Source organism: Pyxicephalus adspersus, chromosome 11, assembly GCF_032062135.1.
Source record: "Pyxicephalus adspersus chromosome 11, UCB_Pads_2.0, whole genome shotgun sequence".
In the NCBI taxonomy this organism is placed as follows: domain Eukaryota; kingdom Metazoa; phylum Chordata; class Amphibia; order Anura; family Pyxicephalidae; genus Pyxicephalus; species Pyxicephalus adspersus.
This window is the reverse complement of record NC_092868.1, coordinates 12,455,377-12,476,746: the sequence shown is the minus strand read 5'-3', so window position 1 is coordinate 12,476,746 and position 21,370 is coordinate 12,455,377. Positions and strand designations below refer to the sequence as shown.

Genomic DNA, 21,370 nt, shown 5'->3' with positions numbered 1-21,370 from the left:
TGCTCTGCAAACATCCAAATTAGTATATTCCATTACTATAGGATAATAAAATATTCTGCGTTCTTCTCCCATTCGTCACACAACAGCTATTCAACTTTCCTTTGCATGTTCCAGACTATAAAGAAACTACTGATAATATTCACAAATCATACATATTGTTTATCAACATTCACAAATAGGAATTAAGGACATGCTGGGTCACACCCATATAATTGTGTTACTGCAGAGAAAAGTATGCTGCAGGGCATTTCTCTGAATCTAGAGGAGAATGCATTTAAAAGGTGCCTATACATAAGAAAGATGGAGAAAAAAAGACGATGAGACTCTGTATATAAATGTCAATATTTTGCACAGGTGTGCTTGTTAATTTAATGAAAGAATGCATATTATGCAGCATTTTTTAGGCTATTAATGAGTAGTACCTAATGAGAATGATAGATCTTTAAAGTGGAGGCAAACTTCACATTGTTGGTGGAGCAAACACCTTCACACAGTTTGGGTTCAGGATCTGGATCCTCGACTAGCTCCATAGACCAGGCCAGATTGACATGGCTTTTGTGCATTTGCATGACGGTTAAATAATTCTGGCACTAAGACATAGCCCCTGATTCATCAAACAAAATCGGATTATCGGTCGCGCATTCGTATTAGCGATCCGGAATCGCGCGCGATCGCGCTATTCAACAACCGGAAAAGCTCGCGCACGGAGCCGCGCTTATCCGACAGCTTTTTACAAATCCGGCCGGCAGATTCAGGATGCGAGTGGACGCGCGCACTCGAGTCCCGGACCGCGGTAATCCGCGATCGCGGGTCGCGCGTATTATCGCGCTTCCCGCGATCGCGGATTTCAATGATGAATCAGGGGCATAGTGAGAGCATACATTGATCTGAACATGCGCACTTCACTGTACATTCTAAAGAGGATTGCAAATGGGTAGGTAAGCATAGCATAGCATGTCTCTTCTGCAAAATGGAGCCAACCAATTTTTTGTTCTTTCAGTTTAATCCAACTTTAAAGGTATACAAATGGCAAAACCATGTAATAGCATTGTCAATTCTTCAATGGCTTGTGTGTTTCCTAACTCCCTATCATTCCATTTTGCAACCTCCATCAGTCTCCTCTGCATCCAACACTGTGTTTAGTACAACTCATTGTGGTTGCATCCTCTGACCCTTACTTTGACTTCTATAAAGATATAAAGGTCAAATGAAGAAGCTGCACAACCCATCAGGTAACAAGGGCATCCAACACTCCAGAAATGTCCGATGTCAGGTATACTCATGGATGTTGTAGTGTTGGAATGGGAGAGAGGTAGGGCAAAAGTCAACTATATAGATGAAAATACTATGTCTTCTTTTGCTGGACCTGACACAGCCAGTAACTTCACAAGTCTCCACAAATAAATTCTTGACATGTCCCAGTATATATATTATGAATAGCTGTTCTTGTGACAATTCTTCAGGGGCCGTTCCACCAGGGTGGTCTACTGTGATTTATTTAATGAGTGGTATTATTTTAATGCTTTTAGGCAGCACTTCTTTTTTTTAATGGGCTACCTAGCACACCCCAGTGGACTTAAGCTACACCAACTGCATTTTTGATTGTAGGCACAGCAATGCATTACTGTGATCTATGCTGAAATGCAGGTGTTTCGAGGTGTCATTAACATTATTAGCACTGCTGTACACCAACACATATAACAACAGCTACGTTGTGAATGGGCCCTTATTCTCCTCTGTGGTGACATGTGGCTGGAGTTGGGCTCTATAGTGTAAGTGTAATACCCCTATTATAACATAAATACCAAAAGAAAGTATAATAGAAAATCTGCTGTTTTATTCAGCAGCGGCCAGAGTTTAGGCAGCGGCGGTGCTGCAGACTGTTTGTGTTGGTGATCCGGCCATTTACTAATCTGTTGTTTAGATTCACAGAAAACATATAGTTTCCCTGGGCTGTCTGCCATGAAGTCCTCATAGTGCTTGGCTTGCTAGAAGACAACATGTGTAGAACACTTGCTGCATCTGCTTAGGATCCAATACCCTTCCTTACAGCTCAGCGAATCTGACTTCTCGGCAATGGGTGGTGCCCATCTCTTCTTCAGAGGCCTTCAGAATATATACACATTCCCTTAGTATGACTGGAATGCTAAGATGAGGTTATGTAGCCAAAAATAATTCCCCGTAATGAATGCACTGTTTAGTGAGCTGAAAAAGCAGAATATTATTTTAAAGTAAGGTGCTGCAGAAGTCACTAAATACAACTAAATAATCCTTGATTTGAAGTGGCACAGAATGTTTATGACCCGTATTTGTTTTTTCTTTTACTTCTTTGAGGCCCTCATTCAGTTGAAGTATTTAGACTGTACGAAGCCCCAGCTGTTCTCCATTTGATAAAGGCTTCACTTCCTTAGATAACTCCACAGCGGAATAGAATAGGAAATGCTTTATGGTTCCTTGCAATTGTTGCTGTGATGGGAATTACCAACTAATGTAATTTTTTTTTACTAGAGTTAAAGCTGAACCCCAGACAAAAATAGCAGGGTAAAACCAAGGTAAAATTGTTCTTTCTGCAATAATACCCTTCAATCCAAGAAATCCACTGTAGTACCTTCTCCTGCCACTAGAAATCCTCTGAGCGCAATCATCATTCACCATTATTCAACCTGGAATAATCAGTGAAAGGAGATGCAGCCAACAATGGACATATGGTGGTCCCTTAAAGAGTTATCCAACTAAATTTTTAAAACTTTTTTTTAAAGTTTAACATCCTTCATTTATTTTCTTTTCTTGCTATGGCAAAGGAGTTAAAATGTAGTATAAATCCTGCCATCTTAACAATGTGTGTGTCTCCCCCCCTAGTATATTGCAATGGTTGACAACACAACAGTTTTGTCTTTCATTGTTCATTATTAATAAATACTATATCAACAGAAACTTGCAAACTACCCATTTGCAAGGGCAAGATTTGTAAGTATTTCATTTGCAAATCAGCTTCCTGATACTATAAAGAAAAGTAAAAAACTTAAAAAAAAGAAAAGTTAACCTGTTAACTAAAAAAAGAGATACTACCTTTATAAAAGGGGTTATGGTCGTGTGGCTAAATATGAGGTCAATGGATTTCCAATGAGAAAGCTATCATTATCACCGGTAATTGTTATACCATTTGGAACAATTGCAGGTTGAGCAGCTGACCTATTTAACAGTTTACTTATTTGTATAAAATCTTTCTTTTACAAGTAATTGACACAATGTTGGCAGAATTTGAGAATTCTCCAATACAAAAGCTCAGCAATGCCAGCTAGTAATTGGCTTGGTATTAAAAATCCATTTTGATCCATTTCTACTAGAAATCACGGAGGGGGTGTGTCTGTCCCCCTATTTATTCTTCCATGTATAGGCTTTAAACTACATATATTCTGCCAAATCACAGCTCAGGGAAAAGTTCAAGGCTGATCTCCATTTAAAATTCGCAGAAAATAATAAATCTTTTCAGAATTACATAGGTTTTTCCCCTGATAAACCTAATGGCTTCTGTAGGTACTGCTGCAATTTTTCTGACATATAACGTTATCTTTCAGGATGCAGTCTGTGGTTTTAAAGAACTTTATGTAAGGAGGAGCTGTTTATTTTTGTTACCCTTGGTTAAAAATATAAATTTCCTGAGTACATCTACTGTTAAAGCACAGCAGAAAAAATGCAATATCCCTTGGCAAGCAAATAACAGCACTCCATATTCAGCCAAAATGTTCTTTAAATTTTCCAAAGAGTGGGCTGGAGTTAGAACCTAAACACTGGATTGATTGCTCTGTCCACGTTGGAGAAAGTCCAATGTCCCCATTCCAATAAAACAACCATTACTGGCTTAGAGGAACAGTTATAAAACAAAATGGGGTTTTGGGCAAATATAAAAAGAGGGCCTAAAATGTTCAGCATCCCGGATCCCTGCACCCCTTCAAATCAGTCAATTAGAGCTCTAGAGAAGGTCGGGGTGCTACCCTAAAACAAGAACATTGAGTTTTCGCTCCTGTATGTAGTTTTTCCTCTGTGTCAGTATGGCATAGCTAATTATCCCTTCTTCTCCGAAGAAGGAAAAGCATGACTAGCGATAGCTTTAGTGCGCTCTGCTCCCCAGGAACCGATAGGAGGTGTCCTACCTGTGCTCCATGGTGGCACGGGGCAAATACATAGCAAATTGTCCAAAAACATGTATTCATCCTAAAGCAGATCTAAACCCTTGCTATCTGTTATCCTCTTCCCACAGCAACCAGGAAGTTCAAAAGATGTGATTGAGCACCAACGAGAATTTTCCTAGCCCCATCATAGCACCCCCAAGGGCCAAAAAAGGGCGGATTCCCTACCCTGTGATGGTGACTGTATAGTGTGAATGTGCCACTCATACAGACCTCAGCCAGAACAGTATTCACACTTATATCAGTTTCTCACTATTGCCTGTACATAAAAAGCTGCCAGAGGAAGTCCCGAGCTACTTTACTTTGCGGCTCTGACAGATGACACAAAGGAAGTGAGTAGTGGAAGACTTTCTCTGCCCAATGTAAAGGTAACAGTGACAAGAAGGTTAGCTACTCAGACATGCCCAGGTCTTGATTTTGCTGAGGTCTGTTTAAGCAGTCCAAATTCACCGCAGAGCTAGCATTCAGGAAGGTCAGGATAAGTGCTAGGTGAATGTTGTAGTCCAACAGGGGAATGCCAAGGCAACTTTTCCTCTATACAAACACGAGGGTATTCTATGATAACTCATATCAGAGCATTTTGTTGTCCCATTGACACCAAAGATTTTTTCTGCTCACTTATTCAAGTACATTTTTTCTAACGCTAATACTGATGTTAGGGAAATTTTTTTTTCTTAACCACAAACACCTTGGCATTTTTTTTCTGAACATTGGCATTTTGCCCAGGTATTTGTTTCCTCACGCTTAAGACTGAGCAATTTGCCTTCCAGTAACCCAACCTTTTCCCTCCCACTAAAACTGAAGTGTTTTTTTCTCACTGACCACCCATGCCAAGGTATTCCTGTTCATAGTGACACTGACGCTCAGGCACTTTTCTCAAATGACTAATAAAAGAAATCTAAAAAGGCCATGACCACAATAATTGTCCCTTTGAAAGGGAGTGGTAGAGAAAATGTCACATGTAGCTCTGTTTGAAGTTTGCTGTATCGCATCCCAAGTTGTTTACCGGAATGTGGCAGGAGCACTGCTTTGGCTGAAAGACATATGTTAGCACTGATATGTGCCTGTCCTTAACCACTTGAACCTATTTAATTACTATAGAGACAGTAATACCCCCAGTATCCATCAATCACTATGACATGTATGGCAGAAGGTAGGCATTCACTTCCCTCAAGCTGGAGAAATCAATACATCTTGGTTAGCAGATAGCTTCTTTGACGGGAGTTTGCACTCTCGTGAGCCATCTTTGTGTCGGTAAGCCTGTTGGCTAATTTAGGGTCTGTACCCTAGACCGAGGTTGAATAACATGTCCCAATGTGGGGAATGCTTTACAATCAGTATTTGTCTACTTTATTCCAGAATAGTTTCAGGTCCTTCTATGTCCCCCTTTCAACAAGCTGTTGGTGGCTGTAGGTCATAGGGTTTGCAGTGCACTTGTGGAAGTTCTTTTTGGAAAAGGCTTGAGTTGTGGATGCCACTTTCATCCCATTGAGGACCAAACATCAATTAGTGGTCATAACAGTAACCAAGTAGTATTTCCTTAGTTGACAAGAGGTTAAAGTTTCATGGATGGCAACCTAAATTGTCTTGGTGCACTAGACTAATGTGCATCAGATGCCTCTTTCTGATTTACTACACCCACGGCCCTTTCTTATTCTGCCAGAGGGTGTCAATCCCCCTTTGGAGACCCTTACTCTGTTTATCTATAACTTGTGTTAGAATGGGTTCAGATTATTAGTATTTTACAACAGTGTTTCCTATCCTGGGATGCTTACTGTCACACATTAGGCGCCCTAGATTGGCAATAGGGTGTCACTGCTAGGGTTTTTCATGCATTTGCTAGCGAACTGCAAAATTTTAGCTGAGTGGTTTCATTTTCATATAGAAACTGCTTATGGCAGGGACAGAAAACCAGCCCACGACACATGTAGTGCCCAAAAAAAGTGTGACGCATTACTGCCACCTTCATCTGCCCCTCAATTAACAGATAAAATATGGCCCCCTCCAGTCCAATGTTAACTGCTTCTCTGAACCCAGCTTCACTAGTTAAAATTACTATTTCCCTTTTTTTGTCAGTTGGTTTGGACTTAGTGAATTTATGCATGAGATGATGAGACTGCTAACAGCTCACTAACAGTTCTGGGACAACCTGTTAAGTTGTTATCAGTTTTTATCAGGCAAACCTTTGTGTTCTCACTCTCCAGAGTCATGTCAAAAAAGGATTTACCACCCAGCTTGTCAACAGCATCTTTCTCATTTAGTGTCAAAAATAATTGCCCAGTGTTTTTAGCTCATCGTGCAGATATGCAAAAACCTTAAAGAAGAAAACTTTCAACTTTACTTCATATATTGAATCTTTCTTGTAAAACAAACTGAAGTTGACTGTAATGGCAGCCCCAATCCAACAATCTCCTACATCAATACCCAAGAGCAAAACAATTAAATAAGGCCTAATTGGGTTTTCTCTTTAGCCTTTTATTCAAACAGCTAAAACAACTCATAGGATATCTATTCACAGACTGCTAAAAACAAAGATAAACACTTTTGGCATAAAGAGGAACCTTCCTAATTTAAGCTGGCCATAAAGCAGTTGATGGGTGCATAACCAGGTATACGTATCAGTCTTTGACATGGTTATGTCCATGCACCCATCAACCAATACATGTTTTATTGAAATTCAGTGGGAAGAACTCTCTAACAAGCAACAGCCAATGGGAGCACTCCCTCTGTGACAACAAATGGCAGGCAGAGCTCCCATTGGTTGCTAGTTGTTGAGGAGCACACTCTGCTGAATAACATTAGAACTGAAAGAGCCAAACAAGTAATGGGAATTCCCAATCAAATACCAATTGGGAAAACCCTGTTTTTTAAGAGATTCAGTAAACACACAGAATCTTAATTAAAATCAAATCTAATAAAAACCTCTACCGATGTATGGCTGCCTTAAAATGGGACAGCATGATGTCTTTGGTGCCCTGCTCTGAAACCCATAGTCCACCCACTTTTGCCTTATTACCTATTTTTCTGAAGCTGTGTTTGTTACTACTTTTCCATGGAGATAATACTCAAATCATTGAACACACATCATCACTTTGGTTACTAAGCAGTAAATAACTAGATAAAACATCTTCTTGGAGGAAAAAAGGAAGCATGTTTTCCGTTTCTAAGAAATGTTACCTCACCCTGAATTAGCACCAACCAAATGCATCCATACTCATCGTACCATATACCCAATATTCACTTTTACTGAATGAAACTCAAACCACAAATCAAATCCATATATGACCGGTAGTATCAAACTCTTTTTAAATGTTTTTCTAGTACACAGAAAATTATCACTATTCTTTTTAAACCAAGACACTTTCACCACTGGAAAGAATGTGTGTATGGAAGGAACTTGGCAATCAGTGTAATAAATGTGAGTACTTTTCATCTAAACTGTGAGCCATGTGCAAGACTAAATCTGTAAATGGTGAAGACTTTTTCTTGTATCCCTTTATATACCAGGGCCCCTCGTCCTAAAATATGTCCAACATCTGTCTCTACTCCTCGAGGAAGAAACATTAAACTAAGGAAAAGCAAACCAGATCCCAGACCAGCATGCGACCCTGAGTTTTAGTCCATTTTTTTTGGTAATGAGTTTTTAGGGGAAGAACTGAAGGTTATTATTTACCATACATTTTTTTTCAACATACATATAAATTATATTCACTTATACTATATCATTTCTGTTCTTGACTTGGGGACTTTTTGATGAATACAAAGTTCATGTGGTCCTGAATGCAGAATGTGTATGCACCCTGACAGCGCGTTGTGCCTTCAGGAATATGCGAATATGTACACATCATGCAGTCTTCATAAAATGTAGTCATGATACATTTATTGCTGGTCCATTTAATACAACGATACATTACCAAGAAAACTTCACTCTTTACATTGGATAAAAACGCTTCAACTATCTAATTGTAAAAATATCAAATTGCTGTTTGTTTATTATATTTTTACATGATTGGATATTCACAATGTTCAATGGAAGGAGTTACTATGTAACGAGTGAAGATTCTAAACCCCTCAACCCCAATGAGTAGCATAAACCTATATATACCTCCATAGCTACAAATTATACTCATGTAAGAAAACAAATTCATATTCTCCACTCCATCATAATTATGTTTTCGTAGCCGAAATAAATTGCCAAGATTTTCCTACATTTGTAGTTCGCCATCAAGCCCATAAATAGCTGCCTATATCTAGTTTATGTTAGTAAAAATGCAAAGTTCAAAATTACAGCAAGAATAAAAAAACTCACCGGTATTAAGTAAAATGTGAATAAATAGTTCTCTTGAAAGAGATGATTTTCTTGCACGCCCTGTGTGTGTCTGTAGTCCTCTGTTCACTTACAAATGATGCCTGAGAGGGAGTTTACACAAAGTTGTTTGGACTAAGGCACTCCTCCCTTCTCCAAAACTTGAGGAGACCTATACCCGCCCTGCCCACACCCATCTTAACCACACGTCAAAGAGAACTTTGCTGAGCGTATTAATCACAACCCCCCCCTTAACACCACCACCCTTCCCCTTTCTAAAACTGGGCTGTACTCCAGAATTCACTTTCTGCAACTGTCTTTGCAGACAGATGTTTTCAGTTAGCCTAAAATTGCATGTAGTTAAGGCAGCACATGGTTGTGAGCATTAAACTTTGTGGTTTTGTATTGTTTAGAAGCCTGCCTTATACATACAAACAGACATAACATGATTAGAATTGTCAGACAAACCTAATGACGAATCTTAGAAGCTTCTCATTATTTAATACAATGACGAGTGTAAATATTGAAGACAGTGGAGATGGATTTTTTACACTTTTTATTTTTATTATTCTAAACTTTATTTAGCTGCTTTAAAGCGAGAGGTTTGGAATGGCCCAACATGTTATATATTTTGTGTCACATCATCTCTTTTCATTTCAAACTGACCAAATGAAATACAGAGGTAATCTGATCTATGTTAGCTTAATTTATGGACAGCAGGCATCCAAAAATACCTCCCGGTGTTCATTTTTTAAAATGCTTTTAATTGAAAAAAAAACAATGTGCAGACTTAAAAAAACCCAATGTTCCCATCAAATTTGAAGTTCAGTAAGATCTGCTAAAAAGAAACTTTGCCACTAAGCACGTTGGCACATTAATATGGTGACTGTGAAAACAATATTTCCTCTGCTCATAAAAATCAGGGTGATAAAGATGTACCTAGATTTTAAAACTTGCCTGCTCCACTCACAATACTTCTCTAGACTAGATAAAGTCTACTTCTGACCCTTACTAACCTCTATTATTGCTTTTTATTGTCCTCAGAGTGGAAGTATCTTTTAAAGTATCTTTTTATTGTCCTCAGAGTGGAAGTAAATCCCGCTATACTTGCATGTTCCCACTTCGTTGCAGGGCATCACCATTATCTTCCTTCTTCTCTTCCTAGTTGCAATCTTCCGCCATCTTGAATGGCTGGGCCAGGATGATGTACCTTCCATGTGGGTGTGCGGGAGTTCATTCAGTCCTAGCAAGGTCAAAGCAATCCAGGATTGCCAGGAGTCCTTGTAACCAATATGAGTTCACGAGACTTATCAGGCAAGTAAAAATTGATAAGAAAAGACATTGCCTATCCTTTTCTGTAATAATCCCTTGTCTGATTCAAATTTTTTAAAATTATTCTTTAAATCTTTAACAGAGTTTTTCAGCATTTACAAATGTTACGTAAACGATAAATATTTTCATCTTCCCTACTAATTACAATTCATTCCACCTTTTCCATGGCAGCTCTTTGAATTTGGTAATTCCACTCATTCCTGCTAACCAATGGAAAAGGGGTTCCGAGTTGTTTTGCTAGATTGTCTAATTGTAAGCAATTATTCATAATAATGATAAGTACAGGTCTTTTTTAATTGTGAAATATTTTGATTACATTGGATTGAATTGGAAGGGTTAAGATGTCCTTCAGGCTGTCAATGCTGGATCAACAGCAAGGAGAGGTGAATATAAAACTTGTGGGTGGTGGGGGTTTGGGTTAAAGGATAACTATAATAGTACTACAAATTCAACTTAATTAGAAATAATAAAATAAATATTACAGTACATTAACAAATGCAAAGACAAGTTTGTATGTTTCACATTTAATGTTTCAGCCTAAAAAGGCTAACGGTGTTATCACCCTAGAACAGAAAGATTTCATCTACACACAGCACCACTTTTCATTGGCATTGATTGTCGGATACCAACTGCTGCTCTCCAAAGGATGGTTTTAAACTCCTGCAGTTTAGAATTTATGGTGCATTTCTGTGTTAAAGATGACTTATTGGCAAGACCTACATTCTCCCTGGACCATGGGTTACATGGAGACATGCCAAAGTCTATAAATTCTTCTAACCAATAAGTACTAACTAAGGTTTTAGCAAACACAGACCTACCAAATTTTAGTATTACGACTCAGCATTTCAGGAATTGCTAAGACGACACATGGTTTAGGAATGTTAAAGCTATGTGCTAGGCAGATATTAAATAAAACATTAAATGTATATTTAAATGGAAGCAAATAGGTAAATACAACTCAGATTGGGGGCAGCACTTTGGGCTGATCAGGTGTTCTGTATTACTGACTAAAAGTATGCTCAAAGGAGAACACAACAAAGAGTTAAACTCGTCAGTCAGTTTCCGTTATTTTACCGCTCAATTAGATGCTGGGGTCAGGGAAGTGCTGTGTTGTTTAGCAGTATAGAAAAATCTGGTCACCACGTTGGCAATGCAATGAGCAATGATTTCCTAAAGTGGAACTAAAGGCCTATTTTTAACACAGATGATTCAGACAGGTGGTTATTAAAGAAAGGAATGATTTCCCTTCTGCAATACCTCTTCTTACCTGCTTGCTGTCCAGCTCTCAACATTCGCTGAGCTGTGGATTGGTTGCAGTTTTGTCATACTGGTAAAGCAAATCAAGACTGTCTTTAGAAATCAAAGAACATGGAAGATGGAACGCGGAGAGCTAATAAATGGCAGGTCGAGTTCAACTTTAAAGGTATATCAAGCATTCTTGCTTTACTTGTTTTGTCAATGTTTATTCTATTCCATTGCTATATAATAGGCATGTTTCTATATATCTTCTTTAACCCATAGGTCCTTCAAACTTGAAAGCAAAAAAGAAAAAAACCTATCCTTGGAACAATTCTAGTGAGCTACTCCAGGAGCATCACCAAAAACGTTGAAATCCAGAGATTTTTTGATACTTAACATAAAATAGAAGTTACACTTCTTGTTATTACGGTTTATCTAAGACTGTGATTAATTAGATTAGTTTACAAGAAACGATGTAGCTGTGAGTCATGTACCCAGACACAGAACATTTAGATAAAACACACACATGTGCTTGATGACATACTTGAATAATAAAATAATGGTGTTGAGTCCCATCGATCCTTACATAGGGTGCAATACTGTGCCATTTGGGAAAGGGAGAATGGGAATACAAATGAAGTTATGACAAACTCAGACAAGGGCAGTAGTTATATTTTTTGATGATAATAATGTAGAACTAGGAAACACTGATGCCTTCCTAGGTGTTCTTAAGCCCCATACAGACCTCAGATGGATGTCAGATTATGTTCACAGAAAATGATCCTTGGTAGTTGTTTTCAGTGAAAGGAGAATAAGTGCTGTACACAAAGGGCCTGATTCATTAAAGCTCTGCAATGCTGGAGAGGATAGACTTTCATCAGTGAAGTCAATCCTGGACCAGCTTCATTCCAGATTTTCTGGATCACCCAGCTTCATTGATAAAAGTGTATCCTCTCCTGCCTTAAAGAGTTTTAATAACTCAGGCCAAAAGTGTCATCCAGTTCTATAAAGGTGGTGGTTTAATGAGCGAGTGGCACCCCACTGTGCTCTCCTACCTAAGAAAGCACAGCAGTCAATTCCATTAAATTATTCCTCATTCCAGCAGATTGATGGACAGCGTTGGGGAAACTGTTGTATACGTGCTTGATTTTTAAAGATGAGCACAACTGTTTTGAGTAACAATCATCTTACATGTCTACATAGCTCTAGTCTTAGCACAATACATCTTTCTATCACAACTGTCATTCATTACGCCTACCAAACGCTCTTCAAAAATGTGCAACATATTTCAAACGCATATAAACTCACAATTACTCCAAAGTAATTTGTTATTTTTAAAAATGATTGTATACAAACCTTTCTTTGGGGCCCACTCATGTTTAACACACATTTTTATTGTATGTTGACTCATGTGCAAAGGTTGCCATTGTATTTATTGTTGTTGGTTCAGATGTGTATGGTCAAGTGATATGCCGTGGCCGTGAACATTTATATGGAAGCTCAAGTCCATTTATGGCAATGCACGTTTCCAAAATACAAAAAAACCAAATAAATCCATCCTCAGTGTTTTTAGGACAGAGGAACCATCAAAATAATTGTTAGGTGTCAAAGGTCAGTGATAGAAGAACTCCCTTAAATAGGTTGTTAGTGGGAGATAAAACAATTTACATTGATAGTCCGTGGAAAAGCCCAACATTTTGGTGGTCAACAAAAAAATGCCCCTTACATGATTAGTGGAGAATCGGCCCCTTTATATTGATGGTCATTAGGAATGTATCCCTCTACATTGACGGTCAATGATAATCTACAACTCTCTTACATTGGTGGTCTGTGAGCTAAGGATTATTTTATATTGGTAAAAAAAACCTCACATTGGTGGTTACTGGTCAGAATGCCACTGGATGAATAGTAAATTGAGGGACAAGAGCAATTGTTCCAATCTGACACAATCAAGTTTGCTATGTACAATCAATGCCAGAACTATGCTTATCCCGTAAGATGGGAAATCAACCCTCGAATAACCATCATTGTCCAGGAAAACCCCTAGCAACCTCTAATGACAGCTTGGGTTTACTAGAATCCCTGTTGAGAAAAACTGCTTTAAATAATGGGAACTAAGACATCATTTGCTGTACTGGAAGACCTCTATGAATAGTAAAAGGGAAAGCTGGGTAACTATGGTGGAATGAATAAACCACCGGTATGATTGATTAAACCCATTAGTATCCACTTAAAATTGGCATCACCAATCTACCTGAATTGACCTATTAAGTAAAACAAAGACATGTTTTCTTCACTCTAATAATGAGATAGCATGACATGAGCTGGCTGAGGGCATCAAAGTACGATGAAGAATCCTTCCATTTGACTTATTAAGATCACTTTGCAGGTTAGTGTGACATTCAGACTTCAATACAACAGGCTAGTGCAGAATTCTCGCCTTCGTGTTGCATGTTCATTTTACTGTATGTGTAATGTGGGTTTGTATCTGTCATTCTAAGTTATATGCAGTTAATGGAGCTATTAAAACACACTGTTTTTTAAAGCGATCTTCCAGAGGCATTAGTATACAGCAATCGTCATGATTTATCACGCCAACTGTGTTTATCTGGGGCACTGTAATAGAGACATTCAGTCATTTAGAAATAATGGATGAGTGTTTTATTACATCAAGCTCAACATTAAACTATACTCTCACAACTGTGCAGCATTAAATATTAGTGAAAGACTGCAGGCAATCTTCAGACTGCACTATATAGAAACAAAGCAGCAAACAAGTGTTAAGGATAGATGACTTGGCTGTCACAGCAAAGTTTCGTTTTATACTAGCTGAATGCATATATATAGTGTGTGCAGCAAACATAAGACAGCATGCATTCCATGGATTTCAGAACAGTATAGGATTAGGAATGTTAAAGGTGCCTATTACTCGAGGGTGTCAAGGGCCCTGGATACAGCATCCTAGTGATCTGACATTTTTTGCTAGTACCATGGCATGTTAATGTGCATTTGAAGGATACAGATACATAATAGAATGTGTGTTTAATGTTATTGTTCACTAGAATATTGGGGGAGCCATTAGAAATGAGGACAAAGGATATTTCTGTACCAGACTCTGATCAAAAAAGCTTGACTTTTGCAATGCTGTACACATAGTGGCTCAGTTTACCTAGAATGGGGTCCAGAAATTTCTGATGGCAGCCTTGGGGGTGGGGGGTAGCTGTAATGAGAACATAGAAACATAAACGGCTTTACACCTGAAAGAATACAGGATCAAAACTTCTAGATTCAAATAAAATTGCAGACAGAAGAAATGAATAAATGCTGCAGCCCCCAGACAACAGTGAAACCTGACGGGGGTTCTAATCCTTCCCCACTCTATTCAAAACTAAAACTTTAGATAGATACTATAGATACATTTAATTCTTCCTTGCCAATATTTGTGTACTACACATCATTCCAATAAAAGGGTTAAAACAAGCTTACATCTGCAATGGCCCACCAGTAGGCTCCGTCTACAATGCAGAAGTGATCATGATGGTGGAAGCACCTGATGTCTATATAAAGTGTACATGTCACCTCCACAATGCTATCACATATGTAATTTTAAAAATGCAAGCTGTGTAAATACATGAATATGACCTGGTATTAACCTTTTTTAGTCCCTGTACATTAGGGCCGGAGTGCAAGTTAAAGCAGAAGTAGAAGGAGCCAATTAGTTCATGTTCTGCCAAAACTTAAAACAGAATGACAGGGAGATAAGCTCATTACCGTACTGTTTCTCTTTTCAATGTCCATTGACAGGATGAAGTGGGTGCAGAATGACCTGTCCTTGGTTGAATGATGTTGGCTTCCGGATTGCCTACTAGTGTCAGAAAAGTATTTTAGGAGAAATCTCTGGTTTAACCTCCCCAGCAGTCAGATTATATTCATATTTTTAAATGTCAAACTGTACATCTGACGTTTAAAAATACTTATTATTTTAAATTTCCCACCAGGTGGGCATCAACAGGGGATGCAGATGCCGGGCAGGCATCGCTGGAGGAGACTGCAGGGTCATGGGGACCAGGTAAGCTTTACAATTCCCTTTAAAATTAAAATTGTGACTCAGGGTTACCGCTTTTGGTACTGAAGATTAACCCTGAGCCACACTCGGGATTACCACCAGGGAGGGTAAAGATCATTGCCTCAGCATTTGGTTTGTTATTTTCTACTTTCATAATGCTGTTCATTTTATTCCCTTTATCAATGTTTATAGAAACCACTACTAAATAAAAGCTATTCAAATTATAAATAACTGATGAATGATCGGTGAGTACCCTTCTTCTACAACCAGCTCTCAGAGACCTCCTATATGTCATCATTTTGTTACAGAGAAGGTGCAGCCAGGCTGTCAATCACAGGTCACAAATTAAGTAATTCTGAGACTCTCAGGGGCTAGAAGGAGCAATTAGTAATACAAATGACAATAACAATGATAATGATGGATGACAAATAATGGATGGATGACAAATTAGCTGCTACTATTGACAAAAAGGCTAAAGCTACGTACACACGTCCAATGTTTCTCGCCCGATAATTGTCTCAGGGCCGATATCGGACGAGAATCTGGCGTGTGTACAGCGCCCGTCAACCATCGCCCGAACGATTGTCCTGGTGGATCCACGGACGATGGGCGACGAATGATCCTAATGCAAGGAAAGGGGGAGAAGGCGCAGCGGTGCCGCTCCACCGTTCTCCCCTTCCCCTCTCCATAGGCAGAACGGTGCTGTATGTACAGCGCTTGTTCATGCATTGTGCAGTGCTTAGTAATTGGAAAGGATCGTGAAAGTATAAGTGCACGTGTGTATGCAGCTTAAGGGACCAATTTATAAGTTGTTCTCAAGAAAAACATCATGAGCGCAAAACTAAAACACAATCAGGGACATCAATATTGCAGAAAGGGACAGGCGATGTCCCCTATTCAATAATCTCTCCTACCTGCCTATTCACCACGGGTTTATGGTGATAAAGCGAAACTGCATATGCGCAGCAACAGCTTTGGTTGGCAGAATACCTGGCATTCCCAGCTTACTGTGCGCATGCCGGGAACTAATGAATTTATGTCATCTTGGCCAATGCTGGTTTGTGGTTGAAAATGGCAAAGAGAAAGCAAAGAAAAGAAAAAAATCGGTGGCATCCTGCAAAGGAATAGGAACAGGTGAGTAATGGTTTAGTTCCATTTTATTAAACATACACCACCATTTCATGGGGTGCCTGATTTTTAAATTGCCAACTAACACAAAAGACTTTGCAGAACTAAGGTTTTGATTTACTATTTCTAGGATTGCAAGCTCCTCAGGACATGGTCCTCTCCTCCTCCTGTGTCACTGTCTGTCATTTGCAACCCCTATTTAATGTATAGTGCTACGTAATATGTTTGCGCTATATAAATCCTGTTTATTAATAATAATAATAATAATAATAATAATATTACAATTATCACCACTTCTTCATAAATGATCACTGTTTAGACTACTTAAACTTTACATCTTCAGAAAGTAGAAGTACATTTGGAACAGCAACAGTTCATTATGGAAGTACTCCTAGTGGTCTATTTATAAATGTTTTTAAATTCACACATTTTTCACGTCAGATTTAATAAGGGTAAAAACTGTAAAAGGTACAAACTGTGTAAATGCTGAGCCACACATTTTGAATTGAATCCATTGTAAAAAATGTGTACATTTTGGATAAAAGTTGGGTGACTTTTGGGTGCAAACATTTACATTTACAAATAGACTGTAAAGTGTACATTCTTCCAAATGAAAAGATATTTTTTTCAACCAAAACAAGCATGCTGACACTTTTCAGGTTGGTATGAATAATGATCTTACTGAGAATATTTCTGGATTTGTAGAAGATGCTATTATGGCAATTTGTTTTGTTGGTAATATAACTAGTTTACATCTTATGGCCAGTGCAATCCAAGTATTTTGCTACTTGTAAGATTCTATATAGAGGATTTACTTTTGGCATACCATGCTTATGTAGTAAATAGTTTTGCACGGGCTGAAATGGTGTGTTATACATGGTATGTTAAATATGCTGTGGTTTGGTTTATATGACCCAACTGATCTACATACATAAATAGATACGCACCACAGCAACATAATGGATCGTTTTGCATGTCAAGTCATTGAATCAGTACACTGTTTTAAATGTGCATTTTTTAATATAGGTGAAAAATTCCCTAGAAGTTTTTTATTTCTGTGGGGCATTGCAATAAACAACAAAAATGTACTCCTTGGATGTACGGGATGCAATTTTTCTGAATGCCCTTAGTGCCTATGTAAAGTCTTCAATCTCCAACAATCATGATGGACCTGGTACTTTTTTTTCTTTCAATTTCTCAGCTCAGATCATGTATTTAAAGCTGAATTAAACCAAAAAAATCACACTTACCCCCGATTTTTCTGGTGCTGTCCTCATTTGGGTCCCGTTCCGTCCTGTAATCCAAATTTGTCCCAGTGCCGAGAAAGCGCCGGGTGCCATTTTCTTTTTCGGTCTTCTTTTTTCTTCTGGCTATGTCACCTGATCTTGCACGCTATAAATGTGAAAAAAGCGAGTCAATGTCACAGCCCATGCGTGAGATTGGCATTTTTTCCCCATTACAATAAAAAGCCCCTACCGCACATGTCTGAAATCGGGCATGTGCATAGGGAGCAGCCAGAAGCCTCCTGGGATGGGTGATGTGGGTATCCCAGGAGGCTCTGCCCTTCTGTTCTCTCTTTACTGCCATGTGTGGCCCTTAGCGTGCATATTTATGGGTAGACAAATAAAGTATTGTTAGTTATTTCCTGTAGTTATCATGCATAGGGGGATAGTAGGTGGCGAGCAGGTTCTGCAATTTAAAGTGGTCAGGATGGGCCATCCCATGGCAGATCATGTTCAATTGTTTTAGAGTGGCTATACATCCAGAACATATGCAGGAATTATTTGATTAGATTACCCATCTCACTGCCCTGCAACATTAAAACTACACAGTTTTAGGAAATCCATCAAGCTTGTTAATATTAACAGAATTTCTGTAGTATTAAAATTTGCTTTGATTATATAAAAATACCCTCTCCTTTCAAATTGTTTTGGAAACATTTTGTGGCCATCAGTACATGTCCCCCAATGTGAGTAGTAGGACTATTTACCTAACCTATTTACCTTACCTATTTACCTATTTACCTAAACCTATAATCAGTGAATATGAATTTGTAGTAAATTGAACTGACCAGTGTAAAAAATAATCATTATAAGAGGGATGGGAACTTTTCTTTTGCTGAATAAAATGACCACTGAAGATAGTTGCCTCTGCCACTGCCATTGTTGCCTTGAACAGGAGAATTTCAGCTAATTTCTTCATTCCAATTGGCCCTCTCTCCAAAACCCCCCAACTATTGTAACTAGGAGGTCGGCCCCAGAGAACTAGGCAGCTTCAGACATGTTGCCCTTGCCTAGTCGGGTCGATGCAGTCCTCTTTGTGAGTGTTAAATAGATATATTTATATATATAAGGCATTAAAGTGCCTGGATAGGGCCCAAGTGTATTTGTGTCACTGCAAATTTGCGGCTCTTTATTTAGGATCCAGGCCCCAAGTGTCCTGCAATGAGTTGGTGGGCCAGGCACTTTTTTCCAGGGGTAGTTGCAGTCTGAGACCAGGGGGCTCAGGTGGAGAGGCTGGGTGTAGCCTGTATGCTGAGAGAGCCCATGAGGACTCCCAAAGTTTAGGTCGGTGGGACCAATAACTTTTAATAGTGTCAAAGAGGGAGTCAAGAGCATAGATTTCTTTTTTTTCTATTTGATAACTTTGATCTCCTGTGAGGGAAAACCATGCAGATTCCTTTAGGTTGATATTTTGTGCATAAAAGTGGGCAGGCTGTCCTTAAATTGGAACTGAAGTCTAAAATACCTCTTTGCAGCGAGTGCATTTGAAGCTAATCTCTCAATGTATTAAAAAGGCAACATTTATTAAATCTATTAAAAGGAACATATAAACAAACTATAAAAAAATCATAAAACCAGATGCTGCTATACAAAAGTTATGCAATACAATCATACTGTATGTAGGACATATGAAAGGTATACAATGCCGGGGACATATATAAGGCCTTTTTGGAACTAATCAAACTAAGAAATGTTCCATATGTGTAATGATCCTGAATTGGTCTTGGGCAATCATGATATAAGATAGCTATATTAGCCAAGGCTAGACATCTTGTGTACAGATCATCCGCTGAAAATACATTAATGCACCCTATTTCAGTAAAGAATATGACACATGTGCAGAGCACATCCAGAAGATCAAAGCATAAGGAATTTTCTGTATGTTGTGCCTAATTGAAAGTACTTCTGACTATATCCAGCAGTGTAAGCTGCGTTGGCCCTGTTTGAACACGCAATATAAATGGTATAAAGTGCACCACTGCTGTATGATCACAAAATATCCACCATAGAATGTTCTATACAAGTGTTCAGAGGAGGCATAGGAGACAATCAAAGCAGTAGATTCAGGTGTTTACCAAGCGGTCTGAGACTCAGTCATGAAGTCATATTTAGTTCCATGCCGATGGACTGAAATTAAGTGATTGTCCATATCACAGAACTGCTATAAAAGTCCTGTTGTCTAAAATGATTAACACTTAATCCCAGCACTACAACAGCAGAAATATTTGTCCACAGGACAAAAATTCCCCAAAGCAATAGAAATATTTACTCCACCACCAATGTTCAAAAAGTATATTGCATGCATTAATGCGTGCTTTCTCCATTCTCTATAACATATTTGATGATGCCTGAATATCTCTGGGGCCAAAGCTATGTGAAAGGGCCAGCTGTATGACACTATTAATCTTTCAAATTTTCTATAAGGGGACTTTCTAGCCCCAGTCGAGAGGGGGCATTCTTTCCACTGTAAGAGGCTTTTTTCCTTTTGACCCCCAATACCTGTTCTCTTCGAGCTGGGGGTGGGGTGAAAACCACAATATGTTTAGATTTACCCATTGAAATGGATGAGACTGTGATCCACATGTGCACTATAAGGAAGCAACTGGCAGGGGCTTTTTTGATGGAAAGATGGTGGAGAGCTGGTCAGGGTCACACAACAAAGGTCACAGTGTTAAGAAGGAACGTAAGTATTTGATCACATGGGCTGCACTCTGGTGGCCAGTAAGAATCATGGGTAAATAACACTGGTTGATCCATGTCGTCTTTAAATGCCCCCCCCCCCCCCCCAAACATATTGGTTAGGGTGGCAACTGCTAATAAAAAACTCTCAAAAAATCATAGTCATGCCATAACAGTTCCTCACAACCAAATGTCACTATCATAAGAAATGTTTTTGTTTGTATTTTACATTGTATTTTACACTATATTTTATTAGTATGAGTGTATTAAAGCTTGAAACACAAAATTATGTAAAAATAATAAATTAAATAAATTAAAAAAACATATTTTTTCATACTATTATATTTTACTGAAAAAAAATGTTCATGAAAACAATGTACTGCTTTTACACATAAAAGTCCAATGTCCAATCCAATCAGGGAGTTTGGAAACTCCCTGATTACTCATCGCGTGCAGAAAACGCCAGAGGAAGACAGGGATTGCGGCAATGCACAACGCGGCATGCCGGCGGATCAGGTAAGGCTGTATTTAATATTACTACCCATAGGTTTACCTACCCCGAGTGTGACTCAGGGTTACCGCTTTCAGCAACTTTTTTCTACCCCGAGTCACACTCGGGATTACCGCTAGGGAGGTTAAAGTGGACCTATCATGACATTTTTAACATTATATAAAGTGGCGGATATCCAATTTTGTAATAATAATAAAAAAGTCTATTCCCTGAAATGTAAAAAAAAAAAAAAATGTGCCGATGCATTTTCAGTGAGATCAGCATTTTTTTTAACATTTTCTGCAGGAAATGTCACCCAATCTCATGCCTGAGCAGTACGAGACTGTGTTATATAAGCAGAAGCAGACAGACAAAGATGGCGGCACCCACTGGTTCCTCAACGCCATTACAACTAAAGAATCTAGGACGTTGCATACTGAATGGAATCCGGTTGAGGGTGGATGTAAATTTAAGTGTCTTTTTTTTTAATGAAAGCTCCACTTTAAATTTTTATAGGAATCCAATTAACCTAACAGTGCGTTTTAAGGATGTGGGAGGAAATCCAAATGGCCAGAACAACCAACGTAAACTGGGGAGACACACAACCTCAATGCAGACAGTTACCCGACCAAGGGTAACAACTGGCACCATACCACA

At 38.7% G+C, this 21,370-nt stretch overlaps 1 protein-coding gene across 1 annotated transcript in view; it reads right to left on the bottom strand.

The window, feature by feature from the left end:
* The window catches only part of EMP3 (epithelial membrane protein 3 (MAM blood group)), a 30,759-nt gene extending 22,121 nt beyond the window's left edge, over positions 1-8,638 (bottom strand). The window contains exon 1 of the mRNA XM_072425433.1: positions 8,500-8,638. The gene's annotated coding sequence lies outside the window, so the exon portion shown is untranslated. The remainder of the gene's footprint in view (positions 1-8,499) is intronic.
* Between the last annotated feature and the right edge of the window lie 12,732 nt (positions 8,639-21,370).